This window comes from Paramisgurnus dabryanus, chromosome 16 (genome assembly GCF_030506205.2).
Source record: "Paramisgurnus dabryanus chromosome 16, PD_genome_1.1, whole genome shotgun sequence".
Taxonomy (NCBI): Eukaryota; Metazoa; Chordata; class Actinopteri; order Cypriniformes; family Cobitidae; genus Paramisgurnus; species Paramisgurnus dabryanus.
This window is the reverse complement of record NC_133352.1, coordinates 11,402,143-11,422,586: the sequence shown is the minus strand read 5'-3', so window position 1 is coordinate 11,422,586 and position 20,444 is coordinate 11,402,143. Positions and strand designations below refer to the sequence as shown.

Below are 20,444 nucleotides of genomic sequence, written 5' to 3'. Positions count from 1 at the left end.
TGATATTGGATAGCCATACATTTAAAGCAATTACAAGCCTGCTTTTTTACTTCCATGACTAAAAGGAAACGGGTTTTAAAGGTTATAATAAAAAAATAACAATTTCAATACAAGTGAAAAACAACAAAATTATTTAACATTAATCTTAAACTGGGGATCTTCTTCCTCCGCTTAGTTTTTCAGTTTACAAAGTCCGTCATCTAAATAGGGATTAGACATAGCGCCAGCGCAACTTGCTTTTAAAGGGGATGAGAGCTGAGACTCTCATTGGTTTACTGCACGTTACGCCCAAAATACTCCCATTACAATAGGACCTACCCTTTTCGACCATGCGCTCGGCGCACAAACCATTTTTCCCGTCGTTAAATTAGCAAAAGTGGATTCGGACACGCCCATTTACACGTTGCGCTGTGCGCTTTAGACAATGCGCTTAGATCGTTAAAATAGGGCCCTAAATCTTATAACATAACACACATATTTTATTTTTCAAAATGAGTGTTGGTCAATCTCAGAAACCTAGTTTATTTTTTAACATGGTCTCCTAATGGAGGATGGGGACATTTTGCTAACAGGACTGAAAGTACAGGAATTTTTAGCATTAATAGCAAATACATGAAATATAACTGCATTTAATAGGTGCTAATCGTATGAAGACACTGAGCAAATTCTATTGATTTGAAAATTAACTTTTGATCTTCACATTGCCTTCAGAAGATCCAGATAATTTAACTTCCTCTTGAAAATGTGACTTGTGGAATACTCCTAGATTATCAGAGTGGGGAACGTGTTGAGGAACAGGACTGAATAAAATCCTGGGGACATGACAAAAATGTGCATTTTTATCTTAAATATTATGATTTTTTCAAGAGTAAAAATATTTAAAGCAAACATAGGATATGGGACAAACATATCAATTGTCGAATAATTAATTTTGACTAAATCTATTATTTGTCTGTATGTTTTTTAATTTAAAGACAGATATACCTAATAACAACACACACACACACGCGCGCACACACACACGCACGCACGCACGCACGCACGCGCACACACACACACACACACACACACGCACACACACACCAGCTTGAATTAGCCACTAATTGCATCGAAACCTTTCAACTGTAGGTGACACAATAAAGAGCACACCGTATATATATATATATATATATATAGTCCATAGTTAACAAACATTTTAAGCTAACAATTAAACTGCTGTTGCATTGAAATACACAGTATATTCTCACATTTCTGTATGACAAACGCTGAAAACACAGAAGATCTCAATCTGTGCTTCAAGTACTTGAGGAATAAGCTCATCCACCTGCTTTGGATAATTATATCCAGTGATCAACTCGTATGTTTTTTTTTTCGGTCCAAATGAGAGGGATATTCTTGTTCAGAGAGATCTATCTCATGTTCGTCTCGTGTTTTTGGCTGATTGTAAATAGCTCAAACTGTACAAAACAATACAAGTTTCAGTTCATAAGTTTGCAAATTGGAAAAAGTTCTTATGTATTGTACAGTACTAAATGAATAAAATATTAGTATGGACTAATAAGTAAAAATATGGCTATGATTTTAACATATTTTAACATAAATAAACTTAAATATGCATGTTAATTGTATAGCAATTTTTGCAAGTTGGTGTCGTTTCAGTAAAAATAAATGCTGTGCAAATAATGTGAGCCGCTGTGGCATGAAATTTACCTTCACAGACCGCTATTATTTTTGCCATTACTCAATTGCCATGTCATTGTTTGTCCCTCTGAAACACAGTGATATTGCAGGTGCAGAGCCTCAATGGCTCTATTATCCCACAGCGACATTGCAGGTCAAAAGACAAATGTGTCTCGCTTCTGATGTTCATTGTTGAATCTGTTGAGCTGTGCTGCTTCGATAATGTTGAGGGTGGCAACGATAAAACAAAACAACAGCAGATAAAAGGGAAAATGATGCGGGAAAGGAGAGTGTGTCCTATACTCAAGTCTGCATCTGACAGAAAAGTTGGTATCTTCATAGTGTGGATACATTTCAGTGGGGGGTGTCTATTATAATGCTTATTTTCTTGTCAACTGAATAAAAAAAACATATTCCAAATTTGAACCTAAATTTATAGCACACGTGTGCAGTTGAGATAATAACTGGTCATTAAGATTATATCTTCTGTTTACCAGGATGGAGAGCGCACACAACAATAACCAGAGATTCAGAGGGTGCTTATAAGAGCTAATTTCAGACGGAGACGACGGATATTGGGAGGCTGAGAATGGAGATCAGGTAAGGATAAGTAAAGAGCAGACCATGATTGAGGGTGAGATGTGTGCTTAAAAAGTGCTATTGATGAGGTGAGATGAAGTGCTGGTGTGCATGATGGCTGACAGGGTTGACATTGTGAATTGAAAATACGGCTAATGGAAACATGTTCATTTCACAAAAGCTCCTATATATATATATATATATATATATATATATATATATATATATATATATATATATATATATATATATATCAGCAAAAACTTTTTACGCTGGCATGAGGTGGTTTTTCAGGTAATTCAGAAAAAGTGTATTTCGCAAAACTGCAATGGAAACAGTTTATTTGCATTTTCAAGTCACCTGATGCAAGTAAGTCACATAATTATTATTTGATGATGACGCGTTATGTACTAAAACCTTCCAGAAACACCAAGTATAAGAGGCTTTCCTTGCCAATAATGTTTGGATAACAGTCCTAACATATCTTTTGATTTTAAATTTTTTATTATTACCTCCATAAAACCTATGCCTCTCTAAAGTATAATGCTGCGTTTACACCAGCCGCGGGCGATTTACATGTTTAGTCAATGCAAAGACACGATTACACGCAGATTATTATCCTGCGGCGCGGAAGGCGTGGCGTGTTCCTCACGAATTGAGCGTTGCCACGGGAAAAATGCGAGTTGAAAAATCTGAACTTCGGCGGATTTCCGCGCCGCGTTAACCAATCAGGACCTTGCTGTAGTAGTGACATGATTACAGGAAGCGAGCGGAGAGGCGGAATCTCCGCAGAGTCGCAGAAGCCCCTCCTATGACGTGAATTTCCAAGTGAATTTCTTGAATGACTAGAATTTCATGCGCGAAACTCAAATGTTCAAGCGTCCAACTAATGTTCAAGCTGCCCCTACCGCGGCTGATGTAAACGCAACATAAGGCTTTCCTTGCCAATAATGTTTTGATAATACTCTTACATCTCCTTCGGTTAAATGCCTAGTGCGGTGGATGTGATATTAGTAAACCTACCAACATCAGTCAACGTTATATTTGGAATGACTTATTGCAAGAGGAAAACACTTATGTTTCAGGCGCATATCATCGGTTAATGGAAACGCCTTCATTATGCAATAACGCTAAATGCAATAACATTTATTTAGGTCTGAACTTACTATAACCATTATTTTTAGAAGATTGTAAAATTGTTTCCTATATAATTATTTACATTTTATAGATTAACATTATCACAACATGATATTACATTAAATATTTGCATTTACAAACTCATGTTTTGGTAATGAGAACTAAAAAGTTGTCTAGGTACTATAACAAACAAAGTTTCAACTTTTATCTTAAGAGCAAAAATAAGAACTGCTTAACCTGGTATCCATCTTGAGTGTCACAGTCAATTATGTCCCTTCCAACTATATTTTTTTTATGTTAGTTTCTTAAGGGCTTAAACAATGATTGAAAATTGTTGCGGATGATGAGAAAATTTGTCTTGTACACATTTATATTCCTTATTATTGTCTTTACATTTACCAATGATCACCAAATAGCACATGTTTCTTTACTGTAAATGTTTATAGTATAACATGCACTGAAGCTTTTGGTTTTTTAGATTTTTTTATTATAAATATTTCCAAATCAAAGAACCCAAATCCAGTCATAGACACGTTGCGGTAATGAAAATGTTAACCTTAAATGTGGAAAAACCAACAGAATTGGTTTGTATGATGTCATTTGAAATCATGTGCAAAATAGTACATGAAGAGATGTTTGTAACGGTATGCTTCTTATTTTGATACTCTTACTTTGCATTTACTTTTTTTTTACAAAATGTTTCATGACACCTCATAAGTCTACTTTTTTGCGAGAATCACCCAGCTACTGTTTTTTTTTACATTTAGAACAATGTCACAGGTGGGAGCGGACCGCCCCTGTCGCGGGTCACGCTCCTCCTTCACTTCCACCCCGAGGAGGTCCCAAAACACCCCAATGACCAGGCAGACAATGGAATAATAATTATCAAGTTTTATTAAATATTTAAAAAACACATAGAGGGGGGGATTAAATACTAAAAAAACAGAATGTTTAGTCCTTCCGAATCACGGACACACTGGCACTTTTCTTCAGGCATACGTTGGGCATACAGAAGGGGCACGCTGGATCTTTCCTTTGGGCATACGGTGAGTATACAAAAGGGGTACACTGGATCTTTCTTTCGGGCATACGGTGAGTATAAAACAGGGGCACACTGGATCTTTTCTGCGGGCATATGGTGAGTATACAAAAGGGGTACACTGGATCTTTCTTTGGGCAGAAAACACAGGGGCCAGGGTTATAAGCGGGCATACATATAAGAGGTAGTTGTAACCTAGGTTACTATAGCTCATGTCAAACCTAAAAAAAAAGGAGAAAAGAGAAAATAATTTAAAATTCACAAATAATTTTTTATTTATTTATTTTAGTATATAAAGAGTTAAATATTGTTGAACGAATGTAGAAAGTGTCACAAATTGAAAAAACGAATTAAATTAAACAATTCGGAATAGCTCCGCCCCCAGAGTGTTGCATCATCTCTAGCGCGGAGCGGAACAGTCAGTCTCTCGTAACAGAGCGAGGTGAAATGGCCGCTTGAGCAGTGATGCACGTCAATCGCAGTTCTAAAGTTAAGAAAGTAAGTGAGTGTTATTAGATTAATTATTGAAACGCATAGTTTAAAGCATCAGTATGAAGGAAATGTTCTTTAAATAGTTTTAATTGCGTTTGTGTGGACTCTAAGGATTAAAAGAGAAGTTGAGCTGATTCGTCTGGTAAAACTGATTCCCTTGATACATCGAAATCGTTTCTGATTGTTGTCGATTTATTTTTGGTAAGTGAGCTCATAAATCCTCCCTATTTAGCTATATGATTTGTGTATTTTCAATCTTTTGTGGAGTTGAGTGTTCTTAAATAATACTGTGATGTATATATCTTGTGAAATATGTTGATAAATGAGTTTATATGTAAATTTATCACTTAAATATGCTGTTGATCTGCTGTTTACAAATGTTTATATCCATTTTCTAACTTTGTGAATGTGACAAGTGTAACGTAGCTCACGTGGAGTTTTTGCTAACCATGCGGGCCACGTGCTACGAGCTACGAGCTAATTGAGTGCACATTCGTCACTTTATGACATTATTCTTCATTAATAGTTATATTTCTGTTGAAATATATGAAAAAAGAGAAAAATGTGTAAAATGTGTAGCATTTTAAAGCATTTAATGTGTTGAAAGTGATCATTTGAAATATTAATGTTGTTATATGAAAATTAATTGTGATTTTCTGCCTTGTTTTTGCAAGGTTGGGTTTTTTTTTCCTCTCTTTTGTTTTCCCTCTCCATCATCTTGTTCCTGGTCCTTTTACATCTCTCTGGAAACTGAACGAGGATTCGTTCAGAATCGTTTCTGCCAACAACGAGTAGTGCTCAGTATTGGTGGAGACTGGCGAGCCAACCTGGTTTTCTCGAGCTTGTATATTTGATTGTTTCTTCAAAGTGGTAGGATCTCACTTATTCTGTGAACAAGAACTGTGTTTTCCCTTTTGCATTTTTCATCTTGGAACTGTGTGTTTGCGCTCCTTACACTAACTGAACATTGAAACAGGAGTACGAAGGAACACTGAGTTAAACTCTTGTTAAGTTGCTTGAGTTTATTCCAAAGACATTCCAGTCGGTTGAAAAGGACTCTGATTCTGTGTCATTTTGCACTTTATTGGGCATTGTTTCTGCTGTTATTTTGTTATTTTTTGTTTTATTCGTTTTCTTCTATTGAAGCTGTTCTGAAAAGAGAGCACAAGTTGCTATGAAGCTGTGATTTGTGTAAATGGGACATACCATCTGTTTGTAAAAGAAAAGTGTGTTCAAAGGTATACAGCTAACCAAACCAAGCTAGAAAATTGAACTGAGTGAATTAGGAATACTAAAGTTAATTAAATAATAGAACAAAATAAATAACTAAATTCATAGTAGCAAATTAAATATACTAAATACATAAATATTTTATACATAACTAAGGAAATAAATAACACACAAAGAGTCAATAACTGAACGGTTTCATTTAAAGGAGTTTATTAACAAAGGGGTGTTATTGTGAAATACATTATTGTTTAATTCACTGCTTTTTGTTTTGTCCCTTGTTTATTTCAAGAAACAGTTTAATACAAGAAAACATAAAAAGAAAGAAAATACTCACCTTTTAAATCATAGTTCTGTCTCTTGTCGTCTTTTCCCTTGTCGTGCTGCAACGCTGGCTCAAGAGCGAACATAGACTTCTGATCTGGTCCAAGGTATTAGAAAGTGTGTTTTATGAGACTGTAGTCGCGTGTGCTACAGAAAAGTTGGCGAGCCAGCCAGGAGCCAGTTCTTGCAGCGAGGGTAACTGTTAAGAAACAGAAAAGGGAAATTTGTAAGACACAAGAAGCAAATTATCAAACTTGCAACCGTCGCAATGGAAATTGTGAAACAAGAGGACGTTAACGTGTCAAATGCGCTCATAGTTGAGGGCCTTACGTTAACTGAAACAGACAATGAGCTAGAAATGTACCTGCAGAGACATGGTTCAATCAACCGAACCATAATAATTGATAGCCCAGCCTCAGAGTTCCATAGAAATGCCATCATTGAGTATAACCATAACTCAGCAATCCAAAGTTTGTCCCCTTCCCTACCCTTAACATTAGGGAGCCTTTCTGACCCAGATGTTACCTTCAGAGTGCGCGCCTTAGCTAATGTCTACACTGAACCTGCTAACGACACTGCCACTGAAAGATATCTGGAAAACCTGAAAACCGTTGCCAAAGAGAGTAAAAGGCCCTTTCAAACGGTACTTCAAGAGGAGTTGTTGAAGCTCAGAGAAACCCACTCTGTTAACCAAGATCCAGCAGAACCTCAGAGTGTAGGAGCTATCGCTCCACCGCCGATAAGTAGCTTCCAGACCCTCAGTCTGGCTCACCCAAAAGTGACAGAGACTCAAACCTCAGAACTTAAAAACCCAACCAAGAATAACGTGACATATGTGTCTCCCCCCTCTCCAGAAACCACCACAGATGGTGTTACTGTGACAACCAGTTCTGCTTTCCTCACAAACGTAGTGGACCCACCCAGTGTCCAGAGAATGGTGGTTGAACACATAGTGAAAACAGGCGACGCCACCCTGTCACAGCAAACCTCGGTCCGTCTGAGGGTTTTCTCAGGGAGATCTCCTCGTCCTCCCAACGAGCCAGACTTTGACACTTGGCGTGCCAGTGTCGACTTCTTGTTAACCGATCCTTCTATCTCTGACTTGCACAGAACACGAAAAATCCTTGACAGTCTCTTACCTCCAGCAGCCGACATCGTAAAGCATGTGCGCCCTCAAGCCTTACCTGCTGTGTATCTTGAGCTGTTAGAGTCCGTGTATGGTTCCGTTGAGGATGGAAATGAGCTGCTGGCCAGACTAATGAACACCCTACAAAATCAGAGTGAGAAACCATCAGACTATCTGCATCGTTTACAAGTCCTTCTGAGTGCAGTGATCAGACGAGGTGGTATAGCAGAAAGTGAACGTGAACGTTACCTTCTGAAGCAGTTCTGCAGAGGGTGTTGGAATGATCGCCTCATTGCTGATCTTCAACTTGAAAGAAGAGAAACTCAACCTCCCACCTTTGCCGAATTAGCAGTACTCATTCGAACCCAAGAAGACAAACATGCCTCTAAGGAGGAACGGATGAGGAAACATCTTGCGATGACAAAACCACAAAATGCCTATCCTAAGTCACGGGCGATCTCTAACAATGTGTCTGCCTGTCCATGTGACGTGCCCAATTCTGATAGCTCTGAAACCAGTGTTCTGAAGAAACAAATTGCTGAAATTCAAGCACAAGTTACCGCTTTGAAGCAGTCTCCTGATCAAAAGAGAACAAAGAGTCATTCTGAGAATGCAGAGCTGACCGCTTTAAAGAAAACTGTGGAAGAGTTATGCACACAAGTAGCCTTGATGAAAGCATCGGTTGCACAGGGATTAAGACAAAACAATGATGAGTCAGAAATAGCTAGGCTTCAGCGTCAAGTAGCGGAGCTGCAAATTCAAAGTACTGCTTACAAAGTACCTCGAACTTCAAACACGCAAAGACCACTTGAAACAGATATGAACAAAAGTCCAAGGATGGGACCACTGAAAGTTAATAGACCACGACCCTGGTACTGTTTCCGATGCGGAGAAGATGGACACTTGGCCATTAATTGCGAGAATGCTGCAAATCCTTCCAAAGTTGAGGAGAAGCAACTCCAGTTAAGAGAACAACAAAGACAATGGGACTCTCAACATGGAAGGCCTGCCCAGCCTTTAAACTGAAAGGGGTCTCTGTAGAGGGGCATATGGAGACCAGACGTTCAGACTGTCGCCCTGAATGTTACAAACATGATGTGAATAACCATGATATACCACCATTGAAACGCTTGCCCGAGGGGTTAGTGGGAATTAAATGCACAGCAAAGGTCACCATCGAAGAGAGAGAGGTAGATTGTCTGTTGGATACAGGATCACAGGTGACTACGATCCCCCAGTCATTTTATGAGACAAATCTCCCAGACATCCCTTTGAAACCACTGGAAAACTTGCTGGAAGTAGAAGGAGCCAACGGACAGGCTGTGCCTTATTTAGGTTACATTGAGTTGACTCTAAAATTTCCTAGGGCATTTGTAGGAACTGAAGTTGAAGTCCCCACCCTAGCCTTAGTGGTGCCAGACCTAACAAGCTTTTCCCAAGTTCTTGTAGGGACCAACTCCTTAGATGTGCTGTATAGCAAAGTTGCTAAAGAAAGTAGGCATAACCCCCAGTCAAGCTTTCATGGCTACCAAGCAGTTCTTAAAGTTCTGGAAGCCAGATGGAAACAAGCTAGTAGTAAAACCCTGGGTTACTTGAAGTCAAGTAGAAACTCTCCTGAAGTCGTGCCTGCAGGAAGCACAGTAGTCTTGGACGGTTTCGTCCACTTAAACGCCCCCCACACGGAGAAGTGGGTAACCCTTGAGCCTCCGTCTGTCCCGTTACCAAGCGGCCTGCTAGTCGCAAACTGTTTGCACACCTTACCCTGTAAGCGTCTGTCCAAATTGTCAGTTCTACTGAAAAACGGAACACAAACTGATATAATGATCCCTCCCAAAGTCGTACTGGCAGAGATTCATGCAGTCCAGGAGATTATAGACCAGCAGCATCAGAATACAGATGTCAAAGCTGAAGAAGAAACACCTACCTGTGCCAATCTTACCTTCGAGTTTGGTGATTCCCCTCTGCCCACAAGCTGGAAAGAGAGAATATCAAAATTGTTGAACTCCATGCCTGAAGTCTTCTCTTTGCATGATCTTGATTTCGGCCACACTGAAAAAGTCAAACATCAGATCAAGTTGAGTGACGAGACGCCGTTCAAACACAGAGCTCGACCCATCCATCCACAAGACATCGATGCTGTGAGAAAACACCTTCAGGAATTATTAGAAGCCGGTGTCATTCGTGAGTCTGAGTCTCCGTTTGCGTCACCCATAGTTGTGGTCCGTAAGAAGGATGGTTCAGTGCGGTTGTGCATCGACTTTCGAAAGCTCAACTCGCAGACAATCAAGGATGCTTATGCCTTACCAAACCTAGAAGAGGTCTTTTCGACACTGACCGGTTCCAAGTGGTTCACTGTGCTCGACTTGAAATCTGGTTTTTATCAGATCGGCATGGAAGAGGCCGATAAGTGTAAAACAGCATTTGTCTGCCCGCTTGGATTCTGGGAATTCAACAAAATGCCACAGGGAATTACCAATGCACCAAGCACGTTCCAGAGACTTATGGAACGGTGCATGGGAGACTTAAACAGGAAGCAGGTACTTGTCTTCATCGACGACCTCATAGTGTTCTCAAAGACTCTAGAAGAGCATGAATCCCGATTACTGCAAGTTCTCAACCGACTAAAGGAGTATGGGCTGAAACTGTCACCTGAGAAATGTCGATTCTTTCAAACATCAGTCAGATACCTGGGACATATAGTCTCTCAAGATGGAGTAGAAACTGATCCCACAAAAGTAGAAGCCTTACAAACTTGGCCAAAGCCCAAAACCCTAAAAGAGTTGAGGTCCTTTCTAGGTTTTGCCGGATACTACCGGAGGTTTGTACGTGACTACTCCAAGATCGTTAAACCTCTTACAGACCTTACAGCTGGATATCCCCCTCTCCGGAAGAGCAGTGACAAAAAACCAAAAGACAGAGTGTACTTCAACCCCAAAGAAGAGTTTGGTAATCGGTGGACTCCAGATTGTCAAAGCGCTTATGATACCATAATTGGCAAGCTCACGTCCGCACCTGTCTTGGGTTTTGCTAACCCCAAGCTTCCCTATGTGCTTCACACCGATGCCAGTACTACCGGGCTCGGTGCGGCTTTATACCAGGAGCAGGAGGGGCAGATGCGCGTTATAGCCTTTGCCAGTAGAGGGTTGACCAAGGGTGAGAGTAGATACCCTGCACACAAATTAGAGTTTTTGGCGCTAAAATGGGCAGTCACCTCCAAATTTAGCGACTACCTGTATGGTGCAGAATTTACAGTCATAACAGATAGCAATCCCTTGACGTATATACTAACTTCAGCAAAGCTTGATGCCACTAGTTACCGTTGGCTGTCCAGCTTGTCAACCTACAACTTTAAGTTGCAGTACAGAGCAGGTAGTCAAAATCAAGATGCTGACGGGCTTTCCCGACGACCACATGGTGAGCTCCTAGATGACATGGTCTCACAGAAGGAGAGAGAAAGGATTAAGCAATTCACGCTCCACCATCTTGCAGGACCAGGACCCGAGTCATTGGTTCTCATGGCAGATACCAGAAAAGCAATCTGTGAAAGACATCAGGTGTTGGGATTATCTCAGAATTCTAGTCCTTCTCACTCTTCACTTACCTTAATTGAATCTCTTACTAATGATGAGGATGCTCTGCCGAACGAGTTCCAACATGAAGATAGACATGGTCTTCCAGATCTTCCTCACCTTTCAGTAGCTTCCTTAGTAGACCTACAGAGGAAGGATCCAGAAATAAGGATTGTTATTGAAGAGTTGGAGAAAGGCAAGAAACCTTCTAACCTGAGGAATCAACCACCTACCATGAACTTGTGGTTTAAAGAGTGGAACAGACTTGAGCTGAGAAATGGAGTGCTCTATAGGAGGAGACAGGAGAGTGGAGCCTCTCAGTACCAGTTAACACTGCCCACCGCATTGAGAGACATGGTGTTAAAAAGCCTTCATGATGACATGGGTCACCTAGGTATTGACAGGACCTTGGATCTCGTCAGGTCAAGATTCTTCTGGCCGAAAATGTCACAGGCAGTGGAAGGAAAAATTAAAACTTGTGAACGCTGTGTCCGTAGAAAAACACCCCCAGAAAGAGCAGCTCCTTTGGTAAACATCCAAACTAGCAGACCCTTAGAGCTGGTATGCATAGACTTTCTGTCGCTGGAGCCAGACCAAAGCAACACCAAAAACATACTGGTTATCACGGACCACTTCACAAAATACGCTGTTGCGATACCAACTCGGAACCAAACTGCTCAAACTGTTGCTAAGAGCTTATGGGACCATTTCTTGGTGCACTATGGGTTTCCGGAGAAACTACATAGTGATCAAGGGGCTGACTTCGAGTCACATACCATAAAGGAGTTGTGTAAGGTCGCAGGAATTCACAAGATAAGGACTACCCCATACCACCCACGGGGCAATCCAGTGGAACGATTAAATCGTACTCTTCTACAGATGCTGGGGACACTGGAAAATGAAAAGAAATCCCGGTGGAAAGAGTTCGTAAAGCCTCTAGTGCACGCATACAACTGTACCCGAAATGACACCACTGGGTACACTCCTTATGAGCTCATGTTCGGACGACAGCCCCGCCTGCCTGTTGATCTGGCTTTTGGATTACCAACAAACACCCCCACCAAGTCGCACTCTCAATACGTGCAGGACCTAAAGAACCGGTTGCGTGAAAGCTACGAGGTAGCTGTTAAAAATGCTGGAAAGGTAGCTGAGCGTAATAAAAGAAGATTTGACAATCGTGTGGTTGCTTCCACATTGGAGGAAGGAGACCGAGTTCTTGTAAGGAATGTGCGGTTGAGAGGAAAGCACAAACTGGCTGATAAGTGGGAACAGGATGTCCATGTTGTTGTCAGACAAGTCAAAGACCTGCCAGTATACACAGTCCAATCAGAGAGAGGGAATGGTCCTCTTCGGACCTTGCATCGAGATCTATTGCTGCCATGCGGGTTTTTGCGACCAAGCAATCCCGAAGAACAACCAAAGCAGAAAATTCGAAAGCCAAGAACCAGAGCTTCTCATGATAATGAAGGGAAACAAGAATCAGAGTTTGCTTCTGAATATTCACAATCTGAAGATGAACAAACTCCATGTTATGTACCTGGGAGAATATTGGGCTCTGAAACACAAATCATTACAGGCCTTGAGCACTTACCTTATTTCCAACCCCCCTTATCTGCTTTACCCAACTTACCTGTCCAGAAACCTGTGGAAGGAAATCCTGAAGAACCTTTATTGACGTACTTACCTGTCCGGGAACCTGTGGAGAAAACTGTTAATGAACCTGTAAGAGTGGAAACATGTGTGGATGAGGTTGAATCAAATTGCACTAACCCAGAAATTACTGTGGAGCAAATATCAGAACCAGAACAATCCTCTATGTCCCTGAATGAATACCCTACTCAAATTCAAACAGCACCTATTAATTCTGAATCAGAAAGTGAAGAGAGAAATCTGACTTTAAATGAAACAAGCCACACTCGAGACACTGAAAACAAAGAAAGGAGAACTGAACCTGAAAACAATGTTGGCCCCAGACGCTCAGAGAGAGAGCGACGCCCCCCTAAGAAATTTGAATACCCCCAGTTAGGGAATCCACTTACCTTAGTGATTCAGTCCTTGTTACAGGGTCTAAATGAAGCCTTTAGTTCTTCTTTAGAAGAGTCAGCCTTAGCCCCCATAGTCCACTTATAAATGCAACGGGACGTGCATATGTTCCAGAGGGGAGAGTGTAACCTAGGTTACTATAGCTCATGTCAAACCTAAAAAAAAAAGGAGAAAAGAGAAAATAATTTAAAATTCACAAATAATTTTTTATTTATTTATTTTAGTATATAAAGAGTTAAACATTGTTGAACGAATGTAGAAAGTGTCACAAATTGAAAAAACGAATTAAATTAAACAATTCGGAATAGCTCCGCCCCCAGAGTGTTGCATCATCTCTAGCGCGGAGCGGAACAGTCAGTCTCTCGTAACAGAGCGAGGTGAAATGGCCGCTTGAGCAGTGATGCACGTCAATCGCAGTTCTAAAGTTAAGAAAGTAAGTGAGTGTTATTAGATTAATTATTGAAACGCATAGTTTAAAGCATCAGTATGAAGGAAATGTTATTTAAATAGTTTTAATTGCGTTTGTGTGGACTCTAAGGATTAAAAGAGAAGTTGAGCTGATTCGTCTGGTAAAACTGATTCCCTTGATACATCGAAATCGTTTCTGATTGTTGTCGATTTATTTTTGGTAAGTGAGCTCATAAATCCTCCCTATTTAGCTATATGATTTGTGTATTTTCAATCTTTTGTGGAGTTGAGTGTTCTTAAATAATACTGTGATGTATATATCTTGTGAAATATGTTGATAAATGAGTTTATATGTAAATTTATCACTTAAATATGCTGTTGATCTGCTGTTTACAAATGTTTATATCCATTTTCTAACTTTGTGAATGTGACAAGTGTAACGTAGCTCACGTGGAGTTTTTGCTAACCATGCGGGCCACGTGCTACGAGCTACGAGCTAATTGAGTGCACATTCGTCACTTTATGACATTATTCTTCATTAATAGTTATATTTCTGTTGAAATATATGAAAAAAGAGAAAAATTTGTAAAATGTGTAGCATTTTAAAGCATTTAATGTGTTGAAAGTGATCATTTGAAATATTAATGTTGTTATATGAAAATTAATTGTGATTTTCTGCCTTGTTTTTGCAAGGTTGGGTTTTTTTTTCCTCTCTTTTGTTTTCCCTCTCCATCATCTTGTTCCTGGTCCTTTTACATCTCTCTGGAAACTGAACGAGGATTCGTTCAGAATCGTTTCTGCCAACAACGAGTAGTGCTCAGTATTGGTGGAGACTGGCGAGCCAACCTGGTTTTCTCGAGCTTGTATATTTGATTGTTTCTTCAAAGTGGTAGGATCTCACTTATTCTGTGAACAAGAACTGTGTTTTCCCTTTTGCATTTTTCATCTTGGAACTGTGTGTTTGCGCTCCTTACACTAACTGAACATTGAAACAGGAGTACGAAGGAACACTGAGTTAAACTCTTGTTAAGTTGCTTGAGTTTATTCCAAAGACATTCCAGTCGGTTGAAAAGGACTCTGATTCTGTGTCATTTTGCACTTTATTGGGCATTGTTTCTGCTGTTATTTTGTTATTTTTTGTTTTATTCGTTTTCTTCTATTGAAGCTGTTCTGAAAAGAGAGCACAAGTTGCTATGAAGCTGTGATTTGTGTAAATGGGTCATACCATCTGTTTGTAAAAGAAAAGTGTGTTCAAAGGTATACAGCTAACCAAACCAAGCTAGAAAATTGAACTGAGTGAATTAGGAATACTAAAGTTAATTAAATAATAGAACAAAATAAATAACTAAATTCATAGTAGCAAATTAAATATACTAAATACATAAATATTTTATACATAACTAAGGAAATAAATAACACACAAAGAGTCAATAACTGAACGGTTTCATTTAAAGGAGTTTATTAACAAAGGGGTGTTATTGTGAAATACATTATTGTTTAATTCACTGCTTTTTGTTTTGTCCCTTGTTTATTTCAAGAAACAGTTTAATACAAGAAAACATAAAAAGAAAGAAAATACTCACCTTTTAAATCATAGTTCTGTCTCTTGTCGTCTTTTCCCTTGTCGTGCTGCAACGCTGGCTCAAGAGCGAACATAGACTTCTGATCTGGTCCAAGGTATTAGAAAGTGTGTTTTATGAGACTGTAGTCGCGTGTGCTACATAGTCACCACCAAGGCAGCATACGTTCTCTCCAACAGGAACTTTCTCGGCCTGGAAGGCGAGAACAGACAACAGGGACACGGCATAGCACTGCAAAAACTTCAGGTGTTCACACGTCAAAGACAGACTCACCCACTACACTACACACACTTCGTGATTTTTTTAGGGTCTATACTCCACACCCGGTCGGGATTCGTCCCGGAGGAGATTAAAGTCGCTGGCACGGTAACTGATCCAAGCTGAACGTTGTAGCCACAACAAAATAACATCCGTTGTTTACCCCACTGGACTTTGGCTCACCCACTCGTCCTCCATGATGGGGCCGCTAGACACGCTGTTACACACTCCAGCAAAGCTTTAGTCATCCATCTCCAGGTATAAACAATGAACGTAAGGCAATCCAATGTACTCACAGTTTCCGTGATACTAATCTTCTCTCCTCTCCGTCTTTCTCCAGCTACTCACAGATACCCGGAAGTATTGTCGTGATTTCGCCCTGGTGTCGTTCTCCCACGGAGCCTTCATACAACAAACAACTGGTAAGTATACTTTTTCCCAAAACTCATCTTTTCAAACCTGCTCTGATAGTCGGATCTCAATTATCCAGTTTGCTTAGCGAATTCACAAGATGCCTTTGTCTGCATTGCCCTGTTCCAGTGCCCAACACTCCGTCTCACTCGTGGCGTTCCTTCAAAAGCAACAACGACCCCTTCCTTTTGTCTCTGTCGGCCCCGCACTCTTTCCGCTCGCTTCCAAGCGTTCGTCGGATCAACGGGGCCTTCTGACTCTTCAGAAGGGCCGTGTTTATGTCCGCCCTTGGCGGAAATGAGCTCGCCCCGAAATCGCCCAGTTTCCGGTTTCTCACTCCACTATTTATGTGCCTCCTCTTCATAATATCGCCTAATCGTGAATCGTCACCCGCGTTTCCACACCTGTTGCTCATCAAACCAAATTTGGGTGGCCATGGAGCTCCTGGAAGTGAATGGTGTTCAGGGAAATAGCGTCCGGGCGGAACTTCTCTCCCCTATTTTTGTTCTGCCCTTCAAAAGGTCACTCCGTGACAACAACATAAATGTCAAAATAAAGTGAAGTGTCTTAAAGACCCAATAAATGTAAGTGAGCAAAGCACTTTCTGAGATGGACTTCTGTAGAGCATTTGCGTTTACGAAGCAATGCTGAAAATGCTATATTACGAGCGATACAGCCCAATGTCTGTGTGATGTATGTGTAGCAGGCTACAGAGAGAATAGAGTGCCACTCATTTACTGCAAAGCTTGCAGTACGTGTAGACTATTTAAGTAAATTGCAGCCTTTTGCAGTTTAATAAAAGCACAAAGCCATTACGCAATTTCTTTTTGTTTTTCATACCTAATTGCATATTTCTTTTAGATACAAGCAACTTAAAATGACAGTACTGGATGCTTTAAAAGGTCAGAATGACACAGACACACTCACTGCATGGCATAACCTCATAAAACCCACATCACTTTTCATGCCATCTCTGTTTTTGCTTCTCTGTTGACAGCAGTTGTTAGGAGGTTATTCCAATAAGTTGTCAATTTTCAAGTATGTGTAATAAAAAAGCTTGCATCTTACATGCAGTTACATGTTAACATTAATCCTCACCCAGACACTAAAGCCGCCTTCACACTAGATTTTGAGCATGCAAGTATTTGTCGGACATTCAGTATGTGTGTGCGTGCATGCATGCCTGTGCACATGATCCTTGTACAGTGAGGAGAACACCATGGGATTTGTCTGAACTGTTTTTGAGGCAGGTGACCTAAGGTAAAATAAAAATTGTGGCTAGATCTTCTGTTGCTCAGTGCGCTGTAACGCAGGCCAGAGGGCAGCAGCTAAAAGATGTAGTGGCCTGGATGTGTGTGGGCTACAGTGTGTTTTAAGCTCTTGTCTGGAGGTATAAAGTTCTTAAAGTGTGGGATCAGAGGGACTCCAGCGATCATCTCTGCGTTCCTGTTTGTCCTCTGTGATCCTCTAATAATCCAGTAATGTTAGAGCACACAGTATGTGCTTTTTCATCTTCAGCATAATTAGAAGATTAAACAATATCTGTTTTACGATGCTTGCTTGTGCCCTTCAGCACAACACATTGTCACTGCCAATATATATTAATGCTTGGCCAGGACCCCTTGGCATAACTTTTTGACACATAGTTATTTATTATATTCAATTTGTAACACATTGGTGTGCAGTTTCTACCCAGCAAAGCAATTTTGGTTAAAACAAGGCAAAATTTGGGCTGCCAGTAAAAGTGTAATGGCGCATTCACATGGGGCGTAAGCGTTGACGCTTCCCATTCACTTTTAATGGGTGACGTCAAGCGTTGGTGAACTGAATTGTGGATCCGTCGGCGCCGCATCACTGCCGTTGCTCGCGGCAGAAGTTGAACATTTCTCAACTTTTCAAGCAGCAACACGAGCGTCAGCCATTCAGATTGCCTGCAAATAACCTAGGCAGAGCCAGCCAATTACGTTTATGGAAGACCGGAGCATGTGCTGCGGCCACTGTGATTGGCTGTTGGCCACGCTTCAGACAAGCCTTCCGTCAAGCGTTAATGCTTTCACCCCGTGTGAATGCGCCGTAATAGGCATCTAACCATTGCCCAAGATTAGACGATGCGTAACCTTTAAGAACATGGAAAAGAAATGAAAGCAAACTCCTACAAGTTATTTTGGTTAAAATGGGCTTTAAACAAATTTAAGGTTATATGGTAGAATTGAGTTACTCATAACCAGAGCCATATAATTAGCCGTCATTTTCCTGTCTCGGGCTTTGCGGGCTGGGTAAGGTGCAGTGGATATTTGCTAGGTGGTTCAAGTTAAAAGTCTACAGTTTTAGTCCTTGCATAAAGTTTAATATTTAGGGTTACGTTAACCCTACATATGAGCACTAGCAATTGTAATGCTTGTCTAATGCAGTCTTAAAGGGACACTCTATTTTTTTTGAAAATATGCTAATTTCCCTGCTCCTCATAGAGTTATTTTGATTTTTTTATCGTTTTGGAATCCATTCAGCCGATCTCCGGGTCTGGTGGTACCACTTTTAACATAGCTTACCATAATCGCACTCAAAAATGACCGATACGTTTTGAAAAATTTTCTATTTAAAACTTGATTCTTCTGTCGTTACATCGTGTCGCAAGACCGACAGTAGGGTTGTTGCAGTGACAGAATATTCCCACCGGTTAATCAGCGCGTGACAAACCGCGTGGGAGGGGCTTATAAATGCACAGAAGTGCGCATTTTACTTTCACTTTTGAATTAGATGCAACTGTTGTTTAAATCCAGCACTTGCGTACGCTGCGTTAAATTGCGTATGAATTTGCGTGCAAATGCGAGTGCTACAGCTGGTTTAAGTGCTTGAGTCAATGTGCGCAGGTACTTCTGACAGAAACCCGCCAGTCCCAAGCAGAGCAACCGGCTATTCCTCCATAAAGCGCTGCTTGAATGATGGGTTTATTATTATTCTTAATGAAAAACACAACAACAAAACGTTCGCGCCTATATTAAACATCATATATGTATCTTATAACAAAAACGAGTAAGCACGCGGCTTCTGCCATCGCCTGCTCGCCGCAGTCTGACAGGAATAAATGAAATCTGACACCCGCAGTCCCTGCTCTGTGATGACGCGCGTTCAGCTCCTCTGAATTCAGGCAGCAGACACATTCAGTTGTAAGTGTTTGCTCTCACTAACGAAACTAAATGATTTAATTACAAGAAAATATCAAAACGACGGTGAAAGACGGTGTCGCCGTGGGCAAGTGATCTAACCGGTGAGAGGCTGAAGCACCGGTAATCACCCTTTCACCGACTATCGCAACAAGCCTAACCGACAGAAAATTTAAAGTTGTGATTTACTAGGCAGATATGGCTAGGAACTATACTCTCATTCTGGCATAATAATCAAGGACTTTGCTGCTGTAACATGGCTGCAAAAGGTGCAATCATATTATGTAGCGCCTGAAAATAGTCCCCTGCTATTGAAAGTAACCAAGGGGACTATTTTCGGGAGCTGCACAATATCATTGCTCATTTTTGAGCGTGATGCTAATGGTCTAATCAGATTCAATGGATTATGCTAAGCTATGCTAAGATTGGAACCTCCAGACACGGAGATCGACTGAATGGATTCCGGCAAAACTGAAATGTTTAACTCTAGGGGAGCTGGAAAATGAGCATATTTTCAAAAAAAGTGCAGTGTCCCTTTAAAGGTGTGTTGAATGCATGACAATGACATTTGAGGTAATCACATTCATGGGTTTACTTTAGTTCTTCCTTTAAAAGAACAATCAAAGCCGTTTAGCCTCCAATTATCCTTTCCCAAATATTGAACTAATTAGAAGACAATCCCTAGATTGATTAACTGCTGACCTTTGGAGACCGCTTGACGTAACTTGGAGTTTCCTCCATGGCTGCATAAAAACTGTCATTAAGTCACGAGAAGGGCATGCCCAGCAAACCATAACATGTTAAAATTAATTTCACTGCATACATTAGAAGAACTGTTGACAGCATTAATCACGTTATAGTTCTAGGTTAAAATATACTGCACATAAATCACAAAATGGTGTGTAAGAACAATAGGATCGACATTCATAGTTTTTTTTAGATGTTTGCCTGTAAAAAAGCTGTGCTGGTTTAGATTGGTTCACTTAGTGCTGGTTTTGTGCAGCTGGGTTGGGAACCAAGAACTGAGAGTTGTGTTTATTAAAAGGATCCGAAACCGTGCTGAATTGCAATGCACGGGTAAAGCGCTGGGAGCGGTCACTTTAAATAGCCATGTCTTACCTCAGGAATATTAATTACGTTAAGCCACTTTTTACAGTCATGCAACCAAATTCCTACTCCTTTTACCCTAGCAAGCAAATGCAGACCACAAAGAGAGTTGAATAGTGCCACCAGGCAATTACCAGATTTGTAGTAAAAGGTTTAAATCTTTCTACAGCTGAGTCTCCATGGTTTAGGTAGGTTGTTAGGTATTTGCTGTTGCATTACTATTTATACACATCTGTGCTTCATTAAGGCATAGGGCGAAAGGTACACTTCTCCTCGATACACGTCTCCTTGAGTTTTTTA

The 20,444-nt window shown here is 40.5% G+C and overlaps 1 long non-coding RNA gene across 1 annotated transcript in view; it reads left to right on the top strand.

Annotated features, from left to right (window-relative positions):
- LOC141280906 (uncharacterized) overlaps positions 1–20,444 on the top strand; it is a 102,902-nt gene that overhangs the window by 38,888 nt on the left and 43,570 nt on the right. The window contains exon 2 of the long non-coding RNA XR_012335260.1: positions 2,178–2,280. This is a non-coding gene — a long non-coding RNA (uncharacterized lncRNA). The remainder of the gene's footprint in view (positions 1–2,177; positions 2,281–20,444) is intronic.